Consider the following 13288-nt stretch of genomic DNA (forward strand, 5'->3'; position numbering starts at 1 on the left):
CCAAGAAGAAGGGATAAAATTTTGAGGTAAGATTTTGTTTTCTAACAAAGAAAATGTTTTGTCTGGGAGTGTGTTTTAGAACCATTGAAAAGAATGGGAAATGACAGCCTAGATTCACCAAATTGTTAGTGCTGGTGGTAACAATGCTCAGGTAATAAGCATCTCAAACTGAGATGGGGGACACTTCATGCCAGATATCTCCTTGACTTAGATGATGTGAACTCTTCCTGTGCTCTAATTACCATATAGGCTTTCTAGGAGAGGTGACTCTTTAAGTCTTGATTTTCATTGTCTCATGGGCCTAGAAGAGACCTCAGGCAGGAGAAGGGTCCCCACACAGGATAGGGAACGCTAAGTTAATTATTTCCAGGCTTCTGCCTGCAAACTGCCTACAAAGCTTATAGGAGATTCTGATATGCAGCCTGCACTCATGATCTTGAATAATTTGTCACTGCTTCCCTTCCCACTAAGCTCTGGATAGAAATGTGTATGGATTCTTGCAGATAGTAACTTTGTCCTGCCAATCTTTTGCTGCTGGCTTCCCAAGACAATGAAGCAAACCATTCTTACATCACATCTGTCCCCTCCATTGTTTCAACACACCCAGTTAATCCATAACCTCACAAACATGACATTCTCTGAGACCAGCTTCTGTTGATTTGAAGGAAGACAGACGATGCCATCTTTCGCTCTCCTGCTTTTATCACAAATGGAACAAAACAGTTTTATTCTTGTTATCTCCCTCTGGTGAGCAATGAAAGCACAGGACTTACAGATTCAAAGGAAAACTGAGAGATGTAACTAAAGAATGAAAACAAACTGCTGGCTGCTAGGCATTGCAGGTAGGTGAAGCTGGTGGGGTGCCCCACAGGACATCCCTCTGTGCCTAGGAGATGCAGGTAAGGTGAGAGAAAGACTAGCAGAAAAGATTACAAGGGTGTTTATCTCCAGTGCCCTTTGGCCTTTTTTTTTTAGCATTCACCAGGCAGTGTCAGTAGAGCAGAGATCTCTATGTGGACTTTTCTAATAATTTATAGCTTTTAATTACTTTTTTATATTTAAAAAGTATGTTTCTGTTCAGTCTATTTCCAAGAATTTGTAACTGCACCTGAAGCTCTGCTTTAAGATCCAAAACACCTGGCCTTCTAACCTGCAGTGTCTTTTACTAAGAGACTGCAACTTCTTTATAATTCCAATAGTGTAGTACATCAGCAACCTCCACACATTTCTTCAGTTACACAGCTAGCTGTAGCACTGCTGATATTATCTACCAGGAGAGCTTCTCTAAAAAGTATTTCATAAATGATTGTTTATCATGAGCCACCATCTCTACACATCTATTAACATCTTTTTATTGAACAAAGTAGAATAGGCAGCTTCCAACTGATACTAATCTCAGAAGTGAAGAGTAGGTGACTAATGCATATTGCTTCTTTGCTGCCTGTCTCCAAATTATAAAATGAGTGTTTGCCCAGCTTTAATTAGAAAATGGTAAAGTGGTAGGATTTGGTTTAATTTCTAAGAACACAGCATACTATTTCTTGGAATTAATTTATTATCACTTGAATTGTTTGTAAAGGTGATGTACATCAGGAGTACTAGAGTATTACTAATGGCTTTCTAGCTTAGAAATTGCTTAATGGACAGACAAGCAAATTCAATGTGATCCCTATGTGCAATTTTAGCTGTAAAGCGACCTCCTAATAAGAGTTTATATCCACTCAGTGCAATGATGACTGCTGAGAAAGGTAATACACATCTAGAAAACTAAACCAATAGAAAAAGATGGTACCATCACATTATTCACTATCATTATGCCTTTTCCTAAAGGAACCAAACTAAGATAAACAAAATAGAGATAAGCAGGGTTTCAAAATAATTTTTGGCAATGATAAGAACACAGTTATATAGGACATTTCATTCAAAAGGGCTTTTTACCCAGAGATTTTGATTAATTACATATGTCAGACAAAGTGATCACAGAAACTCAGCCATTTCTGATGAAGAGCACACAGAGATTCTACAACAAAGATAAAGGATGAGCTATAAACGCTTCTCCAGGTGATAAACAGGACTTGCTGCTCACACTGACTCAAAATGGCAAGGTTAGTGCAGGCAGCTGCCTCCTGATGCAGTGGGATGCACCATGGCAGGAGGCTAGGAAAGGGCTTTGCATATGGTTCTTGGCAGCAGTGAGGCAAAATGGAGTTTTCAAGCAATTGACTCTGGAGGAGCTCCCATAGCATGCACCTGCCCCTTGATCCCATCTGCATAGCCCCATGTGCCCTTACACTCCAAGATGGGCTGGACCATCCCTGACCCTGGCTTCCTGGCTGGGGATCTCCCTCTATCCCTCACACCTGCCAGCACCACTGCTAAAAGCCCAGCTGCTCTCAGCACAGCCAGCACTGATGCATCATCACTGCAGATGTCCAAGAGCTGTAACAGACATACCACCCTCCTGCAGGTTTCCAAACTAATTGGTCCTTACTGTCACTCATCCAAGAAATGCAGGGATTTTGACAAAGAAAGAGCAGTGCCAGAATGCCTGTCCAAACATTCCCACTGCTCTGGGGCTCTGCCCAAGTCCATCTTCTCAGCTCTCACAGCAGCTGTGGGAGCCAGGCAGAAGTAAGGCTAGCAGCCAGGCATCACCTCTTTGTGCATAGGTCATATATGTTACAGCTGTGGGCAGCCATCAAACCTAAAGACATTTCATTCCTCCCAAATCATGAGGACATTCTCATCTGATAGTTTTAGGAATGCTGTCATTTTAAAAGAGCAGTAAAATTCATGTTTTAAAAGGCACCAGATCAACCTAGATGCTAACACAACCATTGACAGAGTCATTATTGATTTCTTAGGGAATAGTTATTCTACAGGGAAACAGAAGAAATAGGTGGGTTTATTTAATACTGTGCATGCTGGTGCACTTCTTTGCAACTGTTTTGCAGTTCTGCTGCATTGAGGCATTAGCCTGTGTCAGCTTCATCCCTAAAGGAGTGAGAAAGGAAGATCAAAACATCTGCAAGAAAAACCAACTGCACGTGAGACACAGATCCCACTTCTGCAGCTGGAGATATGCTCAACCTTTTAGGTTTCTGCAAGACTGGAGAGCCTCATTCAGTTGTCTTGTAGTTCCCCACACAAGAGCCTTCATGTGCAGAGGACACCTCTCCAAAATTCACTGTGAGAATACACCCTGGTGGCTCTGCACACCTTTCTGTCTGGAGACTGAAATCACTTTGGTTTTCTAGCACTTCACAGCAAATTTGGACATTGTACCTGTGTAATAGAGAACTGAGTTGTATAGAAAGCAAATCACAAAATAATTCCAAGGCCTTGGACATATGCACTTTTCTGGTTCCATCTTAAGAGCTCCTAGCCCTCACTAACTCCAGCCACAATCGCTGCTCCTCAGAAAGAGGTTATGGAATGAGGTGGGTAATTTGCACTGGACAGCAGCTGGTGGCAGTAAGCACTGTACCATACTTTGCACTTCAAGAATGAATGTGGCAGAGGGAAAGTGGTGGGATTATTTTACTGATTGCAGAGGATTCAATAATTTTGCTAACAAATAATTCGTTCCTAAGATCCTATGATGTTTACACTGTGTTTTCTAAGTAAAATATTTCTTTCAATAATATATTCACAAAGTGAAACTGATGATTTTGAAGTAAGGCTTAAAGAGTATATTATAATAATATTGATAATTAATTAGGTTTTTCTGCAGTTAATGACAAAATTAGACCAAAGAACTTCCAAATCATCTTTGGTTTGATGTGGGTCAGTGACAGCTAACAAGTGAGCTGAACTGCTTTCAGTAAGGTTACAAGAGACAAGAATGGGTTTAGGAGGGAGCATTTCCTGCATGTATTTAGAGAAATGTACTATCTGCCATACTTGTTGCTTTACATGAGCTTTCTGTTTTATTATTATTGCTGATTTTTTAGTCTCTTTTCTGATCTCTTGGGCTACATTCTTTCAGAGAAGAGAACATTAAAGATAGGGCTGTAGTTGGAAATACCACAGAATGCTGCTTTTACTGTTAAGTGCAACAGCTGAGGCAGAAAGGCCTAATAGGAGAAAATGAGAATGCTATGCTTCAGAAGTGATATAAGCCCTCTTTAAGTATTTCAAACTAGACCAGACAAACTGTCTCACCTCTGATGTGTATAACCCTGTTAAGACAGAATTCAGTTCAGTAGAGAGTAATTCAAATTTAGGTTGCATTTAGGACCTTAATTTCAATCAAAAGGATTTTTTATACACTCACACTTTTCATGCCTACCAGATAAAAGTGTCTGCAGCAATTCCTTATTCTTAAAGGCCTTCAAACAAAACAAGAAAACTATATAAGCCACTTAACTACCCATCCCTGAAGCCAGGAGAACTCTTGAATATGTATATTTTTACTCAGGCAGCATTTGAAAATGCATACAGAATTCATGCAGTAGAAAAGAACAGTGGGACAAGTTCTGCTTGCATAAATATGGATTGAGTATTTCCTGAATTGAAAGTGTTTCACAAGTAAAAACAAGTCAGAGAGCATGGCTATCCTCAAATATGTGTTTTCTTTAAATCAGAACAAAGTAATAATTTGAACAGTCAAAAATGGAACATGGCATATTGTAAGGAAAGCTAATTTATTGTCACAGCTGATGCAGCGTGGAGATGTTACTTTCCTGGACAATGCAAGCTATCATCCTCCAAATGCTTGTGCTTCCTTATGCACAGAATTGTACCTTTCTCATGGAACCTTAGCTTTGCAGGGCCTCTGTTCTCAGCAAAGAATGGTGATCCCTGTCCTGTTACTTATTATTCATAGAATCAGTCAGGGTTGAAATGGACTACAAGGATCATCTAGTTCCACCCCCCTGCCATGGGCAGGGATACCTCAAACTCCCAAGCTCCCAAACACAGAGGGACCTGGGGGTGCTGATTGACACCCGCTTAAACATGAGCCAGCAGTGTGCCCAGGTGGCCAAGAAGGCCAATGGCATCCTGGCCTGCATTAGGAATAGTGTGGCCAGCAGGAGCAGGGAAGTCATTGTGCCCCTGTACTCTGCTTTGGTTACACCACACCTTGAGTCCTGTGTCCAGTTCTGGGCCCCTCAGTTTAAGAAGGACATCGAGACACTTGTACGTGTCCAGAGAAGGGCAACAAGGCTGGGGAGAGGCCTTGAACACAAGCCCTATGAGGAGAGGCTGAGGGAGCTGGGATTGTTTAGCCTGGAGAAGAGGAGGCTCAGGGGTGACTTCATTGCTCTCTACAACTACCTGAAAGGTGGTTGTAGCCAGGAAGGGGTTGGTCTCTTCTCCCAGGCAACCAGAACAAGGAGACACAGTCTCAAGCTGTGCCAGGGGAAGTTTAGGCTCGAGGTGAGGAGAAAGTTCTTCACAGAGAGAGTCGTTCATCATTGGAAAGGGCTGCCCAGAGAGGTGGCGGAGTCGCCATCCCTGGAGGTGTTCAAGAGGGGATTGGACATGGCACTTGGTGCCATGGTCTAGTCATGAGGTCTGTGGTGACAGGTTGGACTCGATGATCGTTGAGGTCTCTTCCAACCTTAGTGATACTGTGATAGTCTGATACTGTGATACTCTGATACTGTAACTAGATCAGGCTGGCCAGAGCCTCATCCAGCCTGGGCTTAAACACCTCCAGGGATGGGGCCTCAACCACCTCCCTGGACAACCCATTCCAGTGCTTCACCATTCTCATGGTGAAGAACTTCCTCCTCACATCCAGTCTGAATCTCCCCACCTCCAGCTTCATTCCATCCCCCCTAGTCCTATCACTACCTGAGATCCTGAGAAGTCCCTCCCCAGCCTTCTTGATACTGGCCCCCTTCAGATACTGGAAGGCCACAAATTAGGTCACCTCGGAGCCTTCTCTTCTCCAGACTGAACAGCCCCAACTCTTTCAGTCTGTCCTCATAGGAGAGCTGCTTCAGCCCTCTGACCACCCTCGTGCCCTTCTCTGGACACGTTCCAGCGTGTCCATATCCCTCTTGTAACAGAGGCTCCAGAAACTGGATGCAGTACTCCAGGTGGGGTCTCACCAGAATATTAGCTTATGCTAAGGAAATAAATTAACTACTAGCTATACTACACACCTAGGAAATATTTTACAGGGTGTATTTTAGGGTGCTGGTGATGCCCCATTTTCTCTGACAGTAAGGCTATTTTAGCAAGCTCCCCAACTCCATGCTGCATTCATCACCCCATCAGGTCTGCAGGTGTCACTGTGATAGAGACCTACCATGAACTGCATCAGTGGCATTAAAACCCTGCCAAATGACTGGTAAGGTAATTATGTCCTCAGCCTCTCTGCACTCCACTGGTATGCAGACAGCATGAGTTCCTGAGCTTTTGAAGCATGAAATGAATATTAGCTCATTTGATTTGCAAAAGGGAAAGTGAAAGAGTGTTTTAGTCATACAAGTAGACTTCAAATCAGGCTAATTCCCTAATAGCACATATTGAGACCTGTGCACATGAAAACCTAGATTTAATAATGTTGCATATTGTGTTTTCTTAAATATTTTAATAAATGAAAAAAATACTTGAAGGTAATAAAATAATTTTAATGGAATATAATAATGTCTCAGGTACCAAGGGATTAGAAAGTATGAAAAAGTTTTCATAGAGATATAATCTTCAGGATATAACCTTGTTACTTGCATTTCAGTATCATACAGACAGTTTATCCATTTGGTTAAAGAGTTCTCAGTGCTACTTACTGGGAATTGTTTGCATTGAATTGACCCCAGAAGGGTTTTCCTTGTAATCCCTCTATAAAAAGGAAATATATTAAATATTTCAATTACAACAATTTTTAAGCCTAACATAAACCCTAGAAAATGGTAAAATATCTATTCCATTTCACAAGAGGTTCATGTTCACTAAATTTAATACTTATTTCTCATTCACCCAAGAAGACTGTAAGCAGAAAACAATAATTTTACTGCAGTTTATTTATACTGTGTGGGAACAGCATGCCAGCACTTGTAGTAGGTAGTTTACCTAGGTAAGAATATAAAGACAATAACAAAGAAACTTTAATTTAAAGTTTTATATGTCATTCAGGTACTTAGGTATTGTGATTGTCATGCTGGAATAACCATCAGGTACTTCTCAGTAAAATCTGTAGCCTTCTAATCTAGGGAAGAGGAACTCACATAGGCACAGAGTGGTTAACAGGTCACAAATTCTCCAGACACTTGGACAAAATCCTACACACGCAGGTTCATTTACAGCATGTCAGTCCATAACATCATGTACTCAGGTGTCTGTATCACCATGGTCTCATTTTTCTATATGTTTTGGCAAATTTAAAAATCAATTCAATCATATTGATAAATAATGCATTACCTAGCACCTTTACCTGTAGATTCAATGCCAAGGCTTTGTCTCTGAGATCCCTATCTACGGGTTGACAAGACAGCTGAGAGCTTTCAGGTGACTTATCCATTCAACCTTTATAGTTTCTGATTAAGAGATTTAATGAACTATTAACCTTTGTTCCATATTATACAGCCTTTGATAATGAGATTTACTGACCTTTGGTTTGATATTACATATCTACAAAAGCTTTGGAGCATTGTTACAGATTCTGATGGCAGTTTTCCTCCACTGAGCTAATAAATATGAAACCCATTCCTATAAGCTAAAAAGCACAGGCATTGGATTTACAGAAATAAAGAAAATTCAGAAACCTTTAAAGCAAGCAAGGCCATCACTACAAGGCTGTAAAACCAGAAATACTGGAAACAAATAATATAATGGTGCATTTTTCCTAATAAAATCCTTAGGTTTACCTTATGATTTCAAGTAAATATGTCCATAGTATAACCTTCAGTGTTATGCAGAAATACTGAAAATTATTTTAAGCATCTCCACACTATTCTAGTAGCATATAATTGCAAAGCAAGCTTTAAAGCAAATTAGCCTCAAGATGTTGGTCATCCTCCAGAAAACTGAGAGGACAAGGTGAAGCCATCCTACTCCAGGCTGTGTGAGTCAGTGAGGCTCAAGTTTGCCTGCCCCAGGTCTTTCCAACATCTGTGGTTAGTAGAGAGAGACGTGGTGATGTCCTGAGCGTTGTCTTTATCCCCCTACAGGGGAAGGCAAAAGCTGGTGGGGTTATGCTTGATGAAGTAAGTCTTGGTAGGATAGATAGAAGGAGCTTGTTAGAACCTTCAGAAAGACTTTGTTTAGTAAGTATTTTGTTATATATCTGAAAGGAAGGAAATTTTTGTATCATTAAAACAAGCTTGTTGTAGCATTTCATGATGCTGTCATAAAAAAATGTTTCCCTCTAATGCTGGTTAAAGTAGCTTCCTGGGATTTTAAGCTGGTATCTGTTTCCCAGTTCATTGTGTTTACAGACTAGCCTACTATTAGACATTGTCACAGTCATGTATGACTTGCACGATAGGCAACAGGCATAGCCTAAAACCACTGCAGACATGTTCAATGTCTTCTGTGTTTTACTGGACTATGATTAATTACTTTCTTAATGAAACAAATGTGGTTTGGGAGGTTTACTACTGACAAAAATAAGTAGAAGACAATTTTAAGAATGATTTGAGGCCTGTTGAGTCAATGGCAAAGATTCAATTTTTACATTATTATTGCCACAGATTTTAAAGAAATGGACTGGGTATGAAGGAGTATTTTGATATTATCTTATTGCAGCATCTTATTTACAAAATTCTCAAATAAAAAGAATTATATATAGAATCATAGAATGCTTTGGATTGGAAGGGACCCTCAGAGGTTGCAGTGAACAGGGACATCTCCCTGCAGTGAACAGGCACATCTCCAACTAGATCAGACTGCCCAGGGCCCCATCAAGTTTGACCTTGAATGTCTTCAGAGATGGGGCCTCAACTACATCCTTGGGCAACCTGTTCCAGTATTTCACCACTCTCATTGGAAAGAACTTTCTCCTTGTGTCTGACCTAAATCTACCCTGCTCCAGTTTAAAACCATTGCCCCTTGTCTCAGTGCTAGAAGTCTTTCTAAACAGTTCTTCCCCAGTCTTCCTGTACATCCCTTCCAGACATTGAAATGTGGCTATAAGATCTTCCAGGAGCATTCTGTTCTCCAGGCTGAATGGCCCTAACTCTGTCAGCCTTTCCTTGCAGGGAAGGTGCTCCAGCCCTCTGATCATTTTTGTGGCCCCTCCTCTGCTCCAGCAGGTCCATCTCCTTCAATAATGTTTTGAAAGCTGTAGACACTTACTGAGATGTTTATCTTTGTTGATAAGCAATGAAATACTCTATTTCATACTCTTCATCTGTAGGACCAAACTATGCACCTCCCATTTAGACATCTAAAAAAACTCATCAGATTTTCAGATGTATTAGATATTCAGATGCCCATATGCAGCACATTTCAAAATAGTACCATGCCAATTAAGTGTTACAGAGAAGCCAGATTTTTCTGAAAATCTCTCAAATGACCCTACTTTGTCTCAAAGCAATGTGAATACTGCCATCTAGCTATACAGTAACAGTATATCTTTGGCCCAGTTCTGCTAGACACAAAGGTTTTTCTGTTTCAGTTTGGAACAGCAGAACAGAGATACAAGAATTCCAGCTGCATTTCTGTTAATTAAAAAAGGCACTGGCATAATCTATTATTTAGGAAAATATTACAATATTATGAAATACTATCTGACACCAAACCAAAAAGGTAAGAACAGGGTTAAAATTATTGCATCTGATGGTGAACAAGCTATTCCCTGTGAATGACTTACCTTACAAATGCAGGATCTTCTTTTGCAAAGGTTTATATATGCCTTCAGTTGAATGGGGTAACTAACAAAGTTAAAACTACATATTGGAGAATTGGAAGTCTAGATCCTCTTTCCACATCAAGATTCATCTACCAAAGACCAAGATTTCTACAAAACACTTTGCCTAGCAAGTATCTCTTATGTTTGACCCGTGAATTGTTTGTAACCTGCTTATAGAATGTTTGCAACCTGCTTATAGAACATTCAGTATTCAGTCTGCACTTTTTGAATCCATTGGCCATATGGATGCACTTTCAGAAGTGTATCGTTGTACCCTCAAGATGTTAATCCACCAAGCATCCTACTCAATACTTCTTTTGGTAACCAAAGAACCAAGAGACTGAAGACTCGTGCACAGGACATGCCCTGATACTGACAAGATCATGGATGGTCTTAGCACCTAGACTTAGGAACCAAAAGAACTGATTTCCACAGACTACTTCCATATTTCATCCAGAGTATTATAGAGCTGTGAGGTACCAGAATGTTTCTTGGGATACAGAATACAAAATTAACGAGGTTGGAAAGGACCTTCAAGATCATCAAGTCAAACCCAACACCATCTAATCAACTGTTAGAGTTTGAGCTGGGTGCCCCCCTGCAATGTTTACTTCACTTTTGCAATCCGTTTGTCTGAGTGTTTTATTGTTGCCAGGGGTGGGGAAGGGGGCTGCCTCAACCCAGCACATCAACTAAACCATAGCACTAAGTGCCATAGCATCCAGTCTCTTTTTAAACACTTTCAGGGACAGTGACTCCACCACCTCCCTGGGCAGCACATTCCCATGGCCAATCACTCCTCCTGTGAGGAACTTCTTCCTAATATCCAGCCTAAACCTCCCATGGCACAGCTTGAGACTGTGTCCTCTGGTTCTGTCACAGGTTGTCTGGGAGAAGAGACCAACCCCCATCTGGCTACAACCACCCTTCAGGTGGTTGTAGATGGCATAAGGTCTCCCCTCAGCCTCGTCTTCTCCAGGCTAAACAATTCCAGCTCCCTCAGACATTCCTCATAGGGCTTGTGCTCCAAACCCCAGCTTTATTGCCTTTCTCTGGACATGTTCCAGCAAGTCAACATCCTTCCTAAACTGAGGGGCCCAGAACTGGACACAGTACTCAAGGTGTGGTCTAACCAGTGATGAGTACAGAGGCAGAATGACTTGCCTGCTCCTGCTGGCCATGCTATTCCTGATACAGGCCAGGATGCCATTGGCCCTCTTGGCCACCTGGGCACACTGCTGGCTCATGTTTAGCAGTGGATTACTCAGAAGATAATGGGAATCATTCTGGTTGAACTCCTACCCATCATTACGAGGAGCTTGTATCTCAAAACAAACTGAAACATCACTCCTGTAACTTTCTTTTCTAGGCAGATTTCTAGGAAATCTGATTTGATTACATGATAGAAATGTCACCTAGTTAAACACAGACTCTCATTTTGAAGTACACAGCTATCAGGAAAGCTATCCACTTCCCACCTATGTAATATCTAAATCTATGTAATCTAGCACACACACACACACAGTGGGACTCCAAATAGAAAGTGAAACCTATCCAAAGAAAGACATACCTTAAACATAAAAAGAAGTAAAATCAGCAGATGTCTTTCAGCTAGTATTTCTTATACTGTTACCAATTCATAGCTGGTATTCATATACACTTACCAGTGCATGAGATGCACAGTATGACATATATGCCTGCACAGGACCAGCTCACTGAACTGTCTACTCCAAAAACTGGCCAATATCACATTCACCTAAGGAAGATGCAAAAAACTATGTTGTTACTTACAGAAAAACAGCCCTCAGACCCATTTTAATTCAAGCAACTGGAGATCAGTGTGAATTTCAAATTGTGAAGAGCTGAGACCACAAGAAGACAAGCCAGCAGGGCCACAGATTACCTCACCCAAATCATTAGGAAATTAGATGTTTGTTCACATCACCTGTAGCAAAATCTTGATGATAGTTGTTCTTACATACAGTATCTGTATATTACATACAATATAGTGCCTAACTTTGCCAATATAATTTTTGGAATAGCACAGTTTGAAGTTTGGGTATATGTGCTATTCTGTACACATGTACTCTCACACATACAGAGAGCTGAATGAGAGTTACAGCCTCTTATTAAAAGACTAGCTAAATCAAATTACCAACTCAAATTGCCACTCTTGGCCACTGAAAGACAACAGAAAACCCAATGCTTGATATAACCAGGGTTATCCTTTTTTTTTCCCAGTTTTACACATTAGTGTAAACCCATATAAGCCAGAAGACAAACCCCACAAGTTCTCTTTCATCTTTCCAGAGAAATTAATCTATGGTGAAGTGAAATTATCATGTAGTCATCTGCTTCTTCCAAACACCAAGAGCATTTAAAAAAAAAGTTTAAATATGGATATAGCATGAGATGCACTGCTTTCTGATTCTGTGTTTTCAGTTCTGCATTTTTAGTCTCCTATGTAGCCACCTTCCCCCTCCCCCCTAAAAGAGAAAAACAACAAAAACCCACAACAGCAAAATCCCAGGAAAACTGCATCATTCATCATTGTTTATTAATTGTATACAATTTCACTTCCAGACCTGTGACATGCAAATTCCTTACCCCTGAATGACCTCTCTTTTTTTCATGGCTGCATATTGGCACCTTTGTCACTAAATGAAAAATTATATTCAGCACCTCCACCACTTTCCATAGTCTGACTATATGTCAAACTGCTACTGAAAAAGATCTGGTTTAAACTCTGTAAGATCAGCATGGAGCTTTTATTGAGCAAGGCATTCTTTAATCAGCACTGTATGTGCAAAGTATGCACATACTGAGGAGGAGCCGGTTACAGCATTATAAAACACACATCAAAACATACTCATGGCTTTTCTGACAAATCATATTCATTAGCCTTTCAGAGCTCATGCTAATATATGGAAATGTATATTCCACATGCACACTCCCATCCTCTAGTGGTCTTCAAGGGCCTTTAGGGATCTTCAGGGGCTCTCCCATCATTTTTCTCATTGTGTCCTTTACTTGAACCATGCTCATTACAGAACAGTCTTAGTTGCTTGTAAAACTCCCTGTTCTTCCTTATCACCAAAGACACAGCTTACTTCACAGTTTATCACCTTCCTTCTGTGATTCATCACCCTCTTAGGCCTGCATTTCTGCATCACAAGGATGTTCCCTTCAGTTGTTTCTGTATTATCTCAACAATGGTTAAGTCATGGGCTTCTTACTAGGCACTACTTGCTTCATTATCCTATTTAATTAATTTACTTAAAAAGCCATTCAGGGAAATACAAAGCTGCAATGTATAAAGTGACCTCTAGTCCAAGTGCCCCAAAGGTTATGATAGAATGCTCCAGCAGAATTTGAATTTATGCCACAATGATGTTGCTCCTGGGGTGGGGAGTGGCAGGAAACAGTGTCCTCTTTTTTTCTCATAAAGTTGGGAGAAGACACAGACCACAATCAGTACTTATA

This window comes from Melanerpes formicivorus, unplaced genomic scaffold (genome assembly GCF_026170545.1).
Source record: "Melanerpes formicivorus ecotype bairdi unplaced genomic scaffold, bMelFor1.0.p_v2 SCAF_1, whole genome shotgun sequence".
NCBI lineage: Eukaryota > Metazoa > Chordata > Aves > Piciformes > Picidae > Melanerpes > Melanerpes formicivorus.